Raw genomic sequence first — 18,748 nt, 5'->3', positions numbered from 1 at the left:
ATATTCTAAACTTTATTAATGTTGAAGTAGCGCTAATATAAGTGTATATTTTAGCCGACGTTCGTGTAGTGCTAATGATATGTGGATTTATGTTAGGATTTAGGGTCGGATTACTGTTTAATTCAGGGTTGTTATAATTAGCAATAGTAGATGCAATTTGTGCTGAGGTATTTGGATCTATATTCGGAGGTGAGATTAGAGCATTATAAGTGTCTTGAGAAAAATGGGGCGGGTTATTATTAATGTTATTATTACTATTGTTATTACTATTGCTTCGATCATTCATTACTATATTCATCAATATTGATATTATTATTTGTGTTGTTGGTTGTGACGTTTGTGGGTGAAACGATCTGTGGATCGGTCGATTCACTAATTGGAGTTGCATTTAGAGTAGTAAGCGGATGGGAAATTTCTGTCATGGGAGGGTTATTTGCAACTATTGTATGGGTGTAACTCAGTAAAAGTGCATGAACATATGACATCTCTGTGGATGCAATCATTTTTGAGTGGGCAGTCTTGCTTATTGTTACTATTGTAGTATGAGGGGATTCCAATATTTTCTACATTCCGATACAATTACCGATTCCAATTCTTTATAAATCTCTAAATATTTAACTATAGGTTTGTTATTTTTTTCTCGATTACCATAGAAATGTGCAGATTTTGTTCTCAAACATAAAAATACATTTGTGGAGAATAGGCTAAAATAAAATAAAATCAATGAATATTTATTTTAATATTACTACCAACAGTAGGTTTTGTGTTAAATAAAATCAAATAAGCAAAGACAAAAGAATCGTTTTTTGCATCGGAAAATAGACATAAAATTTTCCGATTCCAATATCCCAAAAAGTTCTGGCTTTTCCGATTTCAGATTCAGATTAATATCCCAACACTAATATATATATACGAATACGGTCTATATATGAATTGGCGTTCATTTGCGCCCACTTCATGGAAAATAGACGCTAGAGTATAGAGCCCTCAGAATCCTTGAGTGGCCTCCGAGCCTTGATAAGTGGTGACTCATTTCTAAAAAAAAAAAAAAAAAAAAAAACTGTTCCTCAAGCAAACTTGATCACAAATTGAATAATGTTAAAGAAATTTTCATTCATAATAGTTACTCGGATAATTTTATTAATTATATTATTAATAATAAAGTTTAAAAAAAAAAAAATTTCCTATAATCTCGTATTACTTGGATTAGGGATTTTTTTTTTTCTTTTTTTTTTTTTTACACATTGATCACCACATTATCAAGGCCCGGAAGCCACTCAGGGATAAGGGTTATTGCAAGTACATTACCTTAGTGTGGAGCTTTGATGAAGCGTTTACTTAAGGGGACGGTTCATTAGAAATTTGTTAACATTGGACTTGAAGACATCCAAGTTGTAGTCCGGTGGGAAGCAGGCAGACGGAACAGAGTTCCACAGGCGTGCAGTTCTAAGAAAGAAGCTTTGTTCATGGAATTCACGTTTTGATTTAGGCACAGATATAGAGTGGGGGAAATTTTTCACAGTGGATTCAGCTAGACGGGTGTTTTTAGTGAAAGATTGGCGAGGGGGGGACCAGAGATTGGAGTTCAGACGAGCATCTGCCATGGAAATAACAATAAAACAAGGATAGGCTCGCAACGTCTCTTCTGTGGGAGAGATTTTGCAGGGAAGAGAAAAGGGCATCCCCCACTAAGCCACAAAGTCTATTTTGTACTCTGTCAAGGCAGGATAAGCTGTTTTTAGCAGCTCCTGCCCAGATATGGCAGCAGTATTCCATCCTTGGACGTACTTGGCTTTTATATAGATAGAGAATTGCATCCGTAGTGAGATATCTTCTGGAGCGGTAGAACGATCCCACCATCTTTCCAGCGACCTTGGCAACAGACTTGATGTACGTGTTCCATTTCAGATCAGGAGTAAAGGTCAAACCCAGAAGCTTGTCAAAACACGGGGCCTCACCCAGACGAGAGCCATCCATCACAATTGATGCCAGCTGGGGATCAGAGCGTTGATGATGTAAGGATAGGAGTTTGGTTTTGGATGCATTAAAGGTAACCAGCCACATCTTCCCCCACTGAACCACGCGCTCGAGATCAGAGGAGAGAGAATCAGAGAGAACTTTGTCATTTACAGCCTTTGATGTGTTGCCGTAGATGGTCGTGTCATCAGCATAGATGTCAACGAATGATTTAAGTATGTGTTTAGGGAGGTCATTGATGTAGATCAGGAAAAGAGTTGGGCCCAGGATTGACTCCTGAGGGACTCCAGCATTTATATTGCAGGCCTCTGATTTTTGTCCATCTACCACTACTCTTATGAGCCTATCGGAGAGAAATGATTTAATGATTGAGAAAACATTTCCAGCTATACCGTAGCTGGAAATCTTGTGAAGTAGACCCTTATCCCATACCTTGTCGAAGGCCTTTGATATGTCAAGAGCAATTGCCCTAGAAAGGAAGCCTTTGTCAAGAGATTCACTAATCCTGTGGGATATAACCGTCAGCACATCTGTGGTAGATCTTGCAGAGCGGAAACCATATTGTGTGTCACTAAGAAGGTTATTCCTGCTGAGGTGGTTGACTATTTCTCTATTTAATATGGATTCCAGCAACTTACTCATAACACACAGGAGACTTATTGGTCTGTACTGAGAGGGAGATGACTTATCACCTGAATTCTTAAATAGAGGGCAAACTGATGAGGTCTTCCAGGGAGTCGGAAAGCACGTCTCCTTAAGGCAGCGCTTAAATAGTTTCGTAAGTATGGGAGCAAGTTCTGGTTGAAGCTTTTTTAACACTATTATTGGGATGCCATCAGGGCCAGTTTCTTTACTGGAATCTAGATTCTTTATTAGCTTGGCGACCTCATGCACGGATATTTGTATGTTACCTAGCTTGTTCTGTGTTATAGGAGGAAATATTGGGAGTTGATGGCCTTCGTCGCATAGGGTAGAATTAGCTGCAAAGTTCTTTGCAAATAGTTTTGACGCTGACGAGATGATCTCTGGTCCATTGATAATGGTTGGGATAGAACGCACACTTCTGTTCAGGATCCTATTTGTTATTTGCCAAAACTGGTGGGATCCAAGCCGCTGATCAGCTACCTTGGATTTAACAGACTGGGCATATAGCTGTCTTGCATTTTTTATTACTCTTTTACAGTGGTTGCTGGCAGACCTGAAAGCAGCTTTAGTCTCAGTGCATCTATTACGTTGGTAGCTATGGAAAAAGTGATTTCTGTGCGCAATAGCAGCAGCACATTCTGGGGAGAACCATGGCTGGCTGTTAGGTTTTTGTTGGAATTTTTTAGATGGTATGAATTGGTCTATGCCTACAATTAACCATTCGGTCAGATCTGATACTATAGAGGACACCTTCTTTTTAAACATGGAGTGCAGAGGTAAATCAGATATGAATGTACGGAAGCTATCCCAGTCAGCCATAGAGTATCGGTATACAGTACGGTGGAGGGGTACGTCTGGGGGCTTCTTACATTTCGTTTTTATCTTAACTGATACGATGGAGTGGTCGGAGGATCTTAGAGGAGAATGAACGGAACATGAACATAGCTCAGGGGAAGTTGAGAGAAAAAGGTCTAAGAGGCTTGCATATTGACCGGGTGTATCGGGCACACGGGTGGGTTCGCGAACAATCTGAGTGAGGTCATAAGCAATGGCAAAATCATGACAAAACCTCCCCTCATCGTCTGTCTTATTTGAATGGGTCAGCCATTCCATTTTATGGACGTTGAAGTCACCACATATGTGGATGTTAGCCGAGGGATGTGAAGACAGTATGTGGTCTATTTTCTCAGATATGCTCTTAAAGATAGTAACTCCGCTGTTGTGGGGGATGTCTGTCCATATTTGGGTAGACTGATCTAATTTTTTCCCGTTTAGATTCGAGTCATTTTTGGTCGCGAAAGATGATTTGCAGTATGGGAGGATTCCAATATTTTCCAGATTCCGATACAATTTCTGAAAACTTGGTTATATACAAACCAATGTAATTTATGAGTTTAATTGCCAGTATACTGCTTAGCTATGAGGGGAGAACTTCCTTACATTTGCAGACACGCATTAATTAACATATCCCATCAGAAATTATACTGGGTAAGCCACGTCATTTTCACACCTCTTTCACCTTGGAATCTACCATTGGCCAACACCTTGAAAACTCAGTATGTATAGAATAGAGTACTTTAGAATCCTATACCTCAAAATTATTTAAGGATTTTAGAGTCAGTCTCGATTTTTACATGAAATCCTCTGTTAACAGAAAGAATTAAGTCATTAGACTTATTCGTGGATACATTTTAACTCTACCCTAAGACCCTCATTCTATTTGTACATATATTTTATTTAATTGTACATCATTATTTACCCCGTTTATATTCACATTCGTATATTTTCCTCGATAAAATTTACAACAACGTGCTTTGTCTTCTGCTTCTTTTATGCGATATTGTTTTATTTTTATTTATTTATTTATTCGTTTTTTTATTTATTCCGATGATTTATTACTTTTTTTTTTCTTTGTGAAAAGGTATCCCCCAAGTTTTTCCATTATATATATATATATATATATATATATATATATATATATATATGAGACGAATTTGTAGTATTCCGAATTATACTGGGTTAATATAATTCAGTAATCTTTAAAAAATACTTTACAAAGGATGCGGCAGAGGTAAAGAGTTCCCGTTTGTTTTCTTTTCCTCATAAAGGAAATGTTTCTTTTCCTTAATGTTTCATTGTTAAAGTGTTTTTATTTAATAAGTCTGAAGAAAGGCTGTTCTTGTGAAAATTTTCGAACGACATTGTTTGAATTTGTCGAAATGGTCTTGAAACACTTGTAACTAACAATGAAATACACTTTTTGTTGCTATGAACCCATTTCTTGAAGTCTTGGTTTTTGTTAAAACAGTATATATATATATATATATATATATATAAGTCACTTTGTGTGTGTGTGTGCGCACGAGTTCCTTCCTCATAGGATAGGTTCCGAAACGGCTGAGCCTATCTTTTGCAAATTTCACACAAAGCTAATTCATGTCTGCCTCTGTTCTTAGGTATGTTTTGTATAGAAATTCATCTGATAAGTATCGAAAAAGTCCGATCTTAAAAATAGCTTTTTTCTCTTATAAATAATAAAAAAAAATTTATAGGGGAATATTTTACGTGACACCGACCAAGGGAGATAATAAAATTTCAAATTTTTTCTTAAACAGATTTAATTAAATTAAAACTAAATATTAATCAGAAGTGATTTTTCCAAGACATTCATCGTCAAGCCCAAATATTAGCTGATGTGTAAACAAACACAGTCGAAATTTGATAATCGATCATTATTTATTCATTTTGGGAATTAGTCCACAGGGCAAATTATTCCTCGTAATATATAATAATCACTAGCGGATTGATACTATAATAATACATACGCAATCTGCAGAAATTAAAATAGCATGTTTAAGCGTATTGTACAACCGGGCAACCCCGGGCTGCCAGTTAGTGTGTGTGTGTATATATATATATTAGCAGGCCGCCTGGCGTTGTGCGTGCAAGTATTATGTTTTTTCTAGACAGTTTCACTTCTTGTATGTAAAAAAAATTCTCGCGTTGTTATCGAAACCCAAACCTAAAGACAGTGAATCAAGTACGATAACCATTAGGCCAGCTTGACACGATCTTTAAAATGTGCTTTCGAAAAAACTTATTCTTAAAATAAGTAACCTGCCACATGAACGATTCACGTGTGCGCATTTGTGAAACAGTTGACAGACAAAAATCCGATGCCTATAACATACTAATTTTTTCAATTTTTACTCCTTAGCAACCATTTTTCTGGATGAAAACTGATTTAAAAGTTTACCATATCTATGAATACCCTATATACCAAATTTCAAGTATGTAGATCAAAACTTTTTAGGCTAGGATATTTCGAAGCTAAATGCTTCTCATCAGAAGAGGAGAAGGGCCTTTTCTCTTCCCTGTAACCTCTTTTTCACGGAAGAGGTATTGCGAGCTTGTCTGCTTTATCGTTATTTTCATGGCAAGTGCTCGTCTGAGCTCCAATCTATGGTCATTCCTCACCAAATATTCAGGAGAAACACTCGTTTGGCTGTAAACACTTTCAATAATTCCCCCACTCTTTATCTGTGCTTAAGCTTAAATGTAGATTCCATGAACAAAGATTCTTTCTTAGAACTGCACATCTGTGGAACTCTCTTCCATTTATCTGCTTTCCAGCTGACTACAATATATATATATATATATATATATATATATATATATATATATATATATGCAAGTCTTGGTTCGTTCAAAGTGAATAAAACCATATTTCTACGTTACCAATTTAATTGAAATTTTCAGAAAATTTATCTGTAAAGTAAAGGAATTATTACATGTTATTAAAATAAATTAAGATCGTAAATTATAAAAAATATATGAAATAAAATTAAAATATTTTTTGTAACTGCGAGATTGTCCGCCATTGCATTTTCGGTAGAAATGAGCCTTTCACATACACCACACATTGACGACTTTCGAATTACAACATTTAACTATCTATTTAATTGATGGGTTAAAAAATCCCTATTTTTTTAAATATATATATATATTTGTACTTTAACCTTACAATTAAATTTTAAAAAAAACCATAAAACTTTGGAAATACGATTTAAAAGATAGGAATTGTGATAAAATTTTCCATTAAGGCCCGTCTCACGTCCATCAAAATACTTTTTTGGGTGGCTGTTGAGTTAAAATAGCGCGGATCGGTAAGTGCACTGGCACCATGTGTTTATCTTAATTGTTTTATTTTTAAAAGCTTTCCTGGCAAAGCCTACCTAAAATAAATTTGTCTAATTCTTAACTTCTTATGTTATTGGAAAAAAAAGAAAGTAAATATGAAAAATTACTCTACCCTCGAAAATTCCTTTAAAATTACCACTCTTACAGGTCTTCGGGGTCGCTGAAACCGAAAATAACGTTTATAATTAAGACAAACGAGTAGTTTCCAAGATATGAAGAAATGTTAGTTTAAAAAAGTGGAGGATCACTTTTCCATAATAATTTAATGTAACATGATCACCCACTTTGTGGCTCCGATTTTTTTTGGGGGGGGAGGGCTTTCTTTCTACCCTTGGAAAATCCTTTAAAATTACCTGTTTAAATTAGTTGGACGGACGGGCGGAGGGGGTGTTTTGGCGAAAAATAAACCGGCAATTCCCCCCCTAAAAAAAAAAAAAAAAAAAAAATACCAGTGAGTGCATTTCTTCATATCTTGGAAACTACGTGTTTACTGAAATTTTAAAGGATTTTCCGAGATTGGAAAGAAAGTCCCTTGCCCCCACCCTCCCAAAAAAATCGTGGCCACAAATTGGGTGATCATTTTATGTTAAATTATGATAGAATAGAGATCCCCCACTTTTTTAGAACTAACATTTCTTCATACCTTGGAAACTACTCGTTTGCCGTAATTTTAAACGTTATTTTCGTTTTTAGCGATCCCGAAAACATTTAAGAATGGTAATTTTAAAGGAATTTTCGAGGATGGAGTAATTCTTCATATTTACCAAAAAATAAAAAATAAAAAATACATCCCGGAATTTCGATAAAATTTTCCATTTTCTCACGTTCGTATATAACAAAATACTTTTTGGGGGTGGCGGTTGAGTTCCATGGCGACCAGCAGACTTATCCGCTCATGTAAATTAAAAATGTTTGTAAGTGAGAAATTATCAATAAACGGTTTAGTTACTTTTTTTTATACTTCATGAAAAGAGTTAAAGAGGTAAGTACGTGAGAAATTATTAATAAATGTTTAGTAACTTTTTCCTTTTATTATTCTTAAGGAGTAAAACTTTTTTTTAATGATGAAGAGTTAAGCCAACGTAAATAAATAAATGAATAAATGTTTGTACACGTGACAAATTATCAATACATGGTTTAGTTACTTTTTTATTATTATTTATGAAAAGAGTCAAGCCAACGTAAGTAATGTTTGTAAAAGTGGCAAAGGCAACGTAAGTAAATAAATAACGAAAATATTATGTGCGCATGTGTTAGCCTTGACTGAGGGGGAGGACTAAGGAACGACCATTAAATAAGTCGCCATGGAACTCAACGCCCAAGGAGTATCAAAAATAGTTTTCACATGAAGAAATTTCTTTTCCGAAAAGTGGGTGATCACTCTTCCATGTAAATTTAGCTTAAAATGGGCACCCATTTTCTGGCCACCTGAGGAAGGGGGGCATTTATTTTCGTGTTTATTGGCTTAAAGTTTTTTTGACAAGCCAGTTTGGTACGCGAGTGCATATTCAACAGCCTTCGTTTATGCTCGCATGTAGCGTAAACAAAGGCTACGTTTGTAAAATGGAAAAATAGTCCCAGAGTTCAGGGGTTATTACCATGCAAAAGAAATCAAACAAAAAACTTTTTAGCCAAGAAACACACAGAAATTTTTTTAAAAATAGCATCCATTTTTTTCTATTGAATTCATTTGCTGTTTTTATTGAAAACTATTTTCTCCCGGATTTTTGATAAAAATTTTCCATGAAGGGCCGTGCGTGTCACGTTCGTATATAACAAAAAAATTTTTTGTAAATTTCGGCACCCACTTTCTAACCACCTGAGAGAGGGGGGGGGGGGTCCTATGTTTATTGACTAAACAGCTTTCGTTTATGCTCGCACGTAGCATAAACGAAGGCTACGGCTGTGAAATGGAAAATAGTCCCAGAGTTCAGGGGTTATTACCATACAAAAGAAATCAAACAAAAAACTTTTTAGCCAGAACACACAAAAAGATGTCCCTCTCTCAGATGGCCAGAAAGTAGGTGCTCATTCTAAGTCAAATTTACATTGAAACGTGATCACCCACTTTTCGAAAAAGTAATTTCTTCATATCATGAAAACTTTCTTTTTGCGACGGAAACGGTTTGCAGATTCGTTTTTAGTACACTGAAATCTACAATAAAATATTTCGTTATATACGAACATGAGATGGGCCTTAAAATAAAATAATACCGGATTTTTGGGGCAGATTTGCCGCTTAGTTGTATAATATCCTCAAACCAGGTAATCACTAAAAGGGACTCTTAAAAGTCGTCACCTGTATTAAGCAAAAGTTTAAAACCACTGATTATATGTCAGCCTACGTCACAGTAACATATATTGAGTGAGTTCCTAACAGTATTTTGTATAGTTTTTTTAGTTTAAACTCATTTTCCCAAAATTTCCCCAAACTTAACGTGTTCGATACAGTTTGCCGCCATTTGTATTTTTCAAATATACCGATAAACACTGCATATTTTTGAATCGATTAAACATTATACATTAGATAAAAACACTACAATCTTATCCTGCTGGGTAGAAGATTTACTTTTCTTGCCTTTGATAACATTTATTTGTTATATATTTATTTTTTGACAACTTCTTTGTATCTGTGTTTAGTAATACAAACCCTTTTCATTTAATGTAACGTTTAGTCGGCTCGAAAAACAGTGTTTATCGGTGTATTTGAAAGATACAAATGGTGGCGGACAGTGTTGATTACGTTCAGTTTGAGAAAGTGAGTTAAAACTAAAAAACTATACAAAATACTGTTACAAACCCACCGATTATGTCAGCCTATGTCATGGTAACATATATTCGGTGGGTTTTTGACACTGTATTCTATAGTTTTTAGTTTTCAACTTACTTTCCCAAACTTAACGTATTCAACAGAGTCTGCAACCATTTGTTTTTCCAGTCGATTAAACATTTTACATTACATAAAAACACTAAAAAATTATCCAGTTATGTAGAAACGTAACTTACCTTACCTTTGCTTTCATTTATTTGCTTTTGAACAACTTTTTCGAATCTGTGTATAGTAACCCCCCCCCATCACTCAAATATTAATTACTAACTCACATTTTTGTATACAGAAAAAAAAAAGAAAAAAACATTTAGCGTTTCAACATTTTTGCTACTTTCAGCTTTATCCACTGATTGTTGGTCGAGCCCAAGCCATGATTGACGGTAATCTCGAGGATCAGGATCTAATTCTGCAAGAATACCATTTTTTTTCATTTTCGCCCTTTTTTTTTTTGTTTAACTTTTTGGAGTGGATTGCCGTACTAAGACTATAAGAAACATGCATTTTCTGTCTTTATTAGAATTTTCCAATACACCAAATTGAGCCACAACAACGCGTGGCAGGGTACAGCTAGTATATATATATATATATATATATATATATATATAAAGCTCTGTGTGTGTGTGTGTGTGTGTGTGTGTGTGTGTGTGTGTGTGTGTGTGTGGTCACGAATAGGCTCCTATATGGTTAACTATTTAAAAAAACTGATTACATATAATGATAGAAGATGTATCGAGACACAGGAATGGGTATCTTTGATCCTGCAGAACGGTGGTTCATTAAAATTGTGGGGTCTACGTTTGCACCTGGTCCACAAAGTATGGAAATAAAAAATTTAAAAATTAAAAAAAAAAAAAAAAAAACGTTTACAAGTTTACAAGTGTTTTTTGATATAGATGTACATAAGAATACTTTGATAAGTATGTTTTAACTTAAATAGGGATGGTATAATAAAATTGTGGAGTTTGCGTTCGCGCCTGGCTTCCATAGAATGGAAATATGTCAAAGTTTAACAAGGCCTTTTAATATAGATCCACAGAATATTGTGATAAGTGTTTCAGTATGATCAGGTATGGTATAATAAATTATGGGGTTCATCTATTTTATTTTTACTTTCATCATATTTTGCTTTGGTTTTGATACCCCCGAATTCAAAGCTATCTCTTTACAACCCTTCCTTTTCATAACCTATCATACTTTCATAAATCAGAGTTCATTTTCTGTAGGCTGTTTTTGAACCCAGTCAACGACGGGTACTTTTGCTAGTATATATATAATTTTTTCCCCCTTTGAAGATTGTAACGCTGGGTATGGGGCAGCCAAACCAGCTGCCAACATTGCCCTGCTTTTTATTGAAACCAGCCGAGAGCTCTTTTTAGTATCCTCGGTGTTCCTTTAAGTGCAATTGTCTGGCTCTCTTTTGCACTTAGTTGACCAGGAATATTAGTTAGATAGGACTTCATAAGCCCTGTAGCACCTATAACAACTGGTATGATTGATATCTCCCTAAGATTCCAGTTCATGTCATACATGAGACCTTGATATTTGGTCTATTTCTCCCTTTCAGACCTTCATCATTAGGGACACTCACTTCAACCAAGGTTGCATATGTATGTGTGCATTTTTGTGTGTATATCCAGCTAAAACTCTAAAACTACAAAACAAACCAGCACGAAGTTGATATTTTCTTGATCGGCGTGACCCAGAATGAATAATATCTGAAACTTAGAAAATAATATCCATTCTTTGATCCTAAACCGGCGCAGCTTTCGTCAGAGGGGGTTTGTTTTCCAGCCATTTGATGTACTGAGTTATTTCCTTTACGCAGACTAATCCCTGGAATAACGTACAAAAGTGTGAATGTCTTTTTGCCCTAGGTAACGCGGGTAGCCCCACTAATAATATATATATATTAGTAACAAATACCGACTCAACGGGCCACTGTTTGGTCATGGAAGTGGTGTGAGGAAGCAGATATGAAATGATTGGCTCTCACTTCATATAAAATATATAAGTACATTTTATTTATATGCAGGTCGCATTTCGATAGGATAAAAACTGGCGAGATGAAAAATAGAAAATAAAGGAGGTCATTTTGGAAATGAGGTCGACACTACCTCCTCCCCTAACCATTTCTTAGAATGCCTTATTGTTCTGCAACCGCACATTTCGCAGAAAACCGAAAAGAGGGAAGTATTTCTACTGCCACTTAACTAACCAATCTACACCCCACCAGCACCGCCCTCCTCACTCAGTATTTTTATTTACAATGTTTCTTTTTTCCTTCTGGAATGATTCACTGATTCCGAGTTTTTGCGTTTGCCGTTGCTAAGAAACCCGGTGACGTCATTCGCGCTCACTTTAATCTCACGTACAGATTATCAATCTGGGTGTTTATTCTTTTTCCGGGTACTGTTTTTTTTATTTATTTATTTAAATTTTTCCCCGAGCTAAAAGAGAGGAAATAGGTGGGCCTTTTGCTGTATAGACAACTACACGAAAAAGTGGTTTAAAAGTAAAAATATAAAAACAATTATACAACAAATAAATGTTACCAAAAGCAATACAAGTTGTTCTACCTATCTGGATCAGTTTTTATGCTTTAAATTATTTTAAAACGTTTATTCAGTTTGAAACAAAAGTAGTACAGAGTCTTAAGTTGGAACAAGAAAAGAAAAAAAAAAGTAGCAGACATGAGACGATGATCTGGGGAGTCTCAATAAAAAAATACACAAAATATTAGTAGAAACCCACTCAATAAATGTAACAAGTGGGTAGGTTTCTACCAGTATTTTGCTTCATTTTCGAGCGATTATAGGGACTTCCCAGAAGACCATTTCAGGTCAGCCACTTTTTTCTTGTTCCAACTTAGCACGCGAGACTACTTGTGTTTCGAATTAAATAAATGCTTCAAAATAAGTTTAAACACAATGAAACTTATCCAGGTAGGAATAACATATTGCCTTAGGTAACATTTATTACTTATACATTTGTTTTTGTTTTGTTTTTTTTGTTGTTATTTTTTTTATATTTTTTATTTATTTTTTTATTTTTTATTTTTTATTTTTTTTTTTTTTGCCACTTTTTCGTTTTGTTGTCTATACTGCAAAATGCCCAATTAGTAAGAAGCGAAGAACTAAGTTACGACCAACAAAAATCCCTTTGGAAAATTAAATGTGACAGACAAACCAGCCTCTTATAGATACGTCCGTTCAATCTACGCATTTCGCGATAAAAATGATATTTCAAGAGTACAAAAGATAGGAAATGTTTTTCTGGGGCGGGGAGAGGGGGGTCACCGCTTATCAAGGATTAATGAGTAAGAAGTAAACTGTGAGACAACACCAGGATGATGAGTGGAACTTGGGTAGGGTTTAATTATATAGGAGGATGGTACAAAAATAACTTATTTACATTAGATTTGAAAGCGATCATGTTATAGTCAGCTGGGAAGCAGTTCCACGGTATTGTGTTTCACAGACGAACAGTTCTAGGTAAGAAACTTTACTCATGGAATTTTCGTTTAGTTTTAGGCACTGCTAGAGAGTGAGGAAAATTGTTGACAGTCGTGGTAACTAGACAAGTGTTTGTTGCAAATGTTTTACAAAAAGGACCAAGGATTGAAGCTCAGTCGAGATAGATTCGCAACGTCTCTTCTGTGAGAAAGAGGAAGTAAGGAGGTTAAAAATAAACTAGTAAATTATTCATCGCCCGCATATTCGCCATACTTTGTACGAACAAATCACTATTTTTATTGTCACTCAGGCGTAAGGGTGTACTATATGATGCCATGCCAACCGGGGCACTATGTGGGGAGTTGGGCAGTGGGATACCTTTTCGCATTGCAGTAGAACCCTGGGATACGTTTTTTTCAGATTACGATGTCGAATACGTTTTCCCGACCCCTGGTAATGGTATTTCCCCCGCCTTACGATGTTATAATGTTATTTGATTATATACATGTGTATTATATACTATACTGTATATTCTAATTAATGGCGTATGCCGGGGTTCAACTGTATATTTAAATTTCTTCTGGTTAATACAGTCAAGGAAAGGAGGAACGAATTTCAAAGTATAGCAGTTCGAGGGAAGAAACTATTAGAGAAAAATACTTTCCGATATTTAAGAACCTTTACAGTTAAGGGGTGGGATTTTGCTGCTTGCCGTATTATTCAGTGGTATTTACATCCAAAACCTGAGAGATAAAATGTCATCACTGCCCATGAAAATAATTGAACCTTTATTGAAACCAAAGTCAATAGTGCGAATATATATTATTCCTTAATTGGAATTTTTATATATATATATATATATATATATATATATATATATATATATATATATATATATATATCAATAGCGCAAAATAGAATTTTTTTTTTTTTTTTTTGCAACTTCAAATGAAATAGCGTATAATAAAAAGGTGAAACAACTGTCAGCGAATGACTATATCAGGGGAGCACGTACATTTTCTGCATGAGATCTACTTATGACATGATTGTCTAAATGATTTGCCACCTACTACAAATGCAAAACACATTTATAAATTCAGGGTGTGCCAATAAAATGTATACACTCTTTGAATTACCATAAAACCAATATTTATTATATGAAAGAAAATTTCATACATCAAAATACCGTGAACAAATATAGAAACCAGCTAATTATCTAGTGTTCAAATTGTTGGCCATTCTCAGAAACTGACCTTACGAATGCGTGAAATATATTGAATAATTCGACCCCTTGTCTTTCCAAGCTTATAACTACTCGAAAAATGTAATTCAAACCCTAATTTTTTTTCAATTAAAGGAGCAAGGACCAAGGTTTTATTTAAAAAAAAAAAAAAAAATGTTTTAAACTTCGGACTTTACAGGTAAATTTATAAAAAAAACACTTCTATTTTGTTTTAAATTTGAATATATTATTTATTGATCTTTTATCTTCAATTTGTGATGTATAAAACTTTGGTGAGTAAATTAATTATTTTTATTATAGGCATTTCAAAATGGGGGGGGTGACTTAAAAAAAAATTGTCTAAAATATTATATTCGGTTTATTGGAAAGAGCATAAAATTTCACATTGACCCTGAAAATATTGTAAAAAATTGAATCAATGGAAAAATTTTACGATGTTAAAAATTATTTTTACGAGTTTAAAAATTGAAAAATACTTAACTCGTAAAATTCAATTTATTTCATTACTGTTTTTTAAAAAATAACATTTCTATTACTTTTTATGCAACTTCAATAGTTTATTTTGGAAGTATAATCCATAAAGAAAATAAACAACCCACTTTTAAAAGAGAAATTACCAGTTTTTTATATTTTATTCGCAGTTTCGTGTTAGGGGTGTCAAAAATTCCCAAAAAATTCTGATACACCTAGCCATTGTGGTCCATGAACAGCTAACAACGCTCACTGATTGAATTGAAAACGTTTCTAATCAGTTCAAGTGGTATGTTGACACATCTTATTTCAATGGTTGCTTTCAAAAAACGAGAAAAATCCATGTGGAGGGGGTCAAATCTTGTGAGCATGGACAGTACTCGATACTTCCTCTACATCCTAACTATCCGTTTCGCAGGTGACTATCAAGATATGCTCTTACGTCATGATGATAGTGGGGAAGTGCTCCATCCCGGGGGAAGTGCCATTCTTTATTCTCGTGGGAACGTGGCATAGCGTATTCATGTAGCAAGTTGAGATAATTTCAAGAGTGTATACATGTCTAATAGACGAACTGTCCAGACCAGCGATAATCTAGTAAGCTTTTAAAAGCTGGATTTTGTTATCGTGTCAACGTGCATACTACATGACGTCTATATGACGTCAGAGGATTGACGTAAATAATGGGCGAATGAAAATAGAAATAAAGAAGAGGCGAATGACGTAAATAAATGAAGATATAAGCTATGAGCATTTTATTTGCCTCTTTTCTATGGGATTAGACACAAAATCAAGTGTGAGTTTCATGAATTCTGTGAAACAAACTGCATTTGAACCTGGCGCACATAGATTTTCAGTCCGCGTCATTAACCACTTAGCCACTGTCACACTGATGTCATTTTCATCTTATACGCATTTTCTTCAGTCTTGGACACGTAGAGATGCTGATTTTTTTTTTTTTTTTTTTTTTTTTTTTTTTGCTTGAGGGTCCCCCGCCTTATCAAAACCAGGAAGACATTCTGGGATCAGGGTTGATTAGTATTACATAGCGGGGTGAGACCACATAGTGATGATCAGTAATGGTGGAACTTGGATAGGGTTTAAGTATATAGGAAGCCGGCTCAGCAAGACCTTATTTGCATTAAACTTGAAAACGGCCATGTTATAGTAAGCTGGGAAACGGCCCAACGGTATTATGTTCCATAGATAGACATTTGGAGGGAAAAAACTTTGTTCATGGAATTTTCATTTAGTTTTGGGTACATATTGTAAGAAATTCTGCAGAAATAAACAAGCTCTTTATTGGACGGTTTGTCCGCCCACGGATTTGTTTGAACCAATCAAATTGCATGTTATAACTAACTGCCGAGAATGTTCTTGGCGCCCAAATTATTCTTTCAGATCACCAGAATTCAAAAAGACGGAGGCAGATGAACACCGAATTCTCACTCGAAGCAGCGAAATTGCCTTGTTACCGAGACGTTATAATGCCCTTATGTTGGGCGAATTATATTCTCGCACGCATTGTACTCTGTGAATCTATCGACTTTCTTCACTTCAAATTATTGTCTGTCAAAGACGAAATTAAGGTCTACTGTTTGACTTGCCTTGTCTGCCATTGGACTGAATCAACAGAGGACCCCACGAGGCTACCAGACTTGCGGTATCTATCTTGGAAGATATCTCAACTCTTCAGCCTGCGCAGTTCTTCGCCAGCGGAAGATTTCTATCCAGCTTTTATCGAAGACGAACTATTATCCTTTCGGGGACGTTACCAGCCCATAGTGGCAGATAGCTGAAGATGACGCATCTTTTGTAACATGGATCTTTTCTGCTTTAATAAAATTTACGTTGAAGTTTAAAAAGGTGAACCTGTGGTAATTTCTGTTTGGTTTTCTTCCATTCTGCCAAGGGCAAAAACCTTGTGAGAGAAATTCTCACAATATAGAGATTGAGGGAAATTGTTGGCAGTTGTTGTAGCTGGTGCCCGGAAAACTCGTCTCCGGGAAACTCGTCTCCGGAAAACTCGTCCCCTTTCGCTAGGTAGGAAAACTGGTCCCTTATTGAATAAATATCGATTGAAAACACATTTTATGATCATTCTTGAAGGAGATATTTTTTAAAATAGACTATAGCCCCCCCCTAATATTTTTTTAAAATATTTTTACTTGTTTAATGTTTTTTTGTTTTTTAAATAAAATTGATTTTCTAAGTGTCCGTTTTCTACCTAACTGGCCAAGGTTTCACTTATATTAAAGCGTTTATTATGTTAATACAAAGTTAATTACAATTTTTTTTTGTTCTTATTTTAACGATGTTTTTTGGAGTCATAAAAACAATTAAAAACAAAACCAAAAAATTAAAAACATGGAGCGATTCGATTTTTTGTTACTTTTTTGTTTTGGTTTTTTAATTATGATAGTTTTTTTTGTTATGTTTTTGTTTTCTCTCATACCAAATGCACTCATGCGTTATTTAAAATTATAATTTTATCAATTATCAACATTTATTGTCGTCCTGCCAAATTTTGAAAAAATTAACTAATAAATAAAAACGAAATATTTTTTTGGCGCGAGAGATGCCATGTGCTAACAATCTCTCGTTAACTAATTTTTAATTTTTTTTAATTTTTACTTCAAAATTCTAAAATCAATCATTAAGAGAAAAAGTAATCACTAAATAAATTTATTAATCAATTTTCTTGAAAACCCCGCTATCGTTTATCAAGAATCTTTTTAATTTCATTTTTTGTTGGTTGTTTTTCGGAGGGAGATATAGTTCTTACCCCCTCCCCCACTCTCTCTCTCTCTCTCTCTAAATTATATTTTAAAAAATATTAAAATTTATTATTTTCTTTTTAAAACCAAATCTCCCTCAGTAATTTCTTTAATTTTCTATTTTTTAGCGATTATCAAGACCCCTAAGATGTGATATACCGGACATTATTTCCCGTTCGGGTTTGTATTACTGTACACATAGATTCGAAAAAGTTGTCAAAAAACAAATATATAACAAATAAATGTTATCAAAGGCAAGATAAATTACTTTTCTACCAAACTGGATATAATTTTCGTGTTTTTATTCAATTTAACATGTTTATTCAGCTCAAAAAGCATACAGTGTTTACCGATGTATTGGAAAATTTAAAATGGCGGCCGACTCTCTCTTTAACACGGTAAGTTCGGGAAAAGGTGTTATAAATAATAAACTAGACAAAATACTATTAAAAAACCACCGAATATATGTCAAGTTATGTCACAGTAACATATATTGAGCAAATTTCTAACAGTATTTTGTCTAGTTTATTATTTATTACACCTTTTTACGAACTTACCGTGTTAAAGAGAGAGTCGGCCGCCATTTTAAATTTTCCAATACATCGGTAAACACTGTATGCTTTTCGAGCTGAATAAACATGTTAAATTGAATAAAAACACGAAAATTATATCCAGTTTGGTAGAAAAGTAATTTATCTTGCCTTTGATAACATTTATTTGTTATATATTTGTTTTTTGACAACTTTTTCGAATCTATGCGTACAGTAATACAAACCCCCACTAAGAACTTAACCAGTTAGGTAGAAAACGGACACTTAGAAAATCGATTTTATTTTTAAAAAAAAAAAAAACATTAAACAAGTAAAAATATATATATTTTTTTTTAATATTATGGGGGTTATAGTCTATTTTAAAAAACAATATCTCCTTCAAGAACGATCATAAAATGTGTTTTCAATCGACATTTATTCAATAAGGGACCAGTTTTCCTACCTAGCGAAAGGGGACGAATTTTCCGGAGACGAGTTTTCCCGGGACGAGTTTTCCTAAATTCGTTGTAGCTAGATGAGTGGGGTTTTTTTTTGGGGGGGGGGCTTTTTTTTCAAATGTTTTACGATGGGAGCATAGATAAAAGCTCAGTCGAGCATCTGCA

The 18,748-nt window shown here is 34.5% G+C and overlaps 1 protein-coding gene across 2 annotated transcripts in view; it reads right to left on the bottom strand.

Annotated features, from left to right (window-relative positions):
- LOC145247438 (protein FAM78B-like) overlaps window positions 1-18,748 on the bottom strand; it is a 183,452-nt gene that overhangs the window by 100,238 nt on the left and 64,466 nt on the right. The gene's annotated exons all lie outside the window — the stretch shown is intronic.

The sequence above is a fragment of the Euprymna scolopes genome, chromosome 25 (genome assembly GCF_053919585.1).
Source record: "Euprymna scolopes isolate OS-2025 chromosome 25, ASM5391958v1, whole genome shotgun sequence".
Taxonomy (NCBI): domain Eukaryota; kingdom Metazoa; phylum Mollusca; class Cephalopoda; order Sepiida; family Sepiolidae; genus Euprymna; species Euprymna scolopes.
This window is presented reverse-complemented; position numbering and strand designations above follow the sequence as displayed.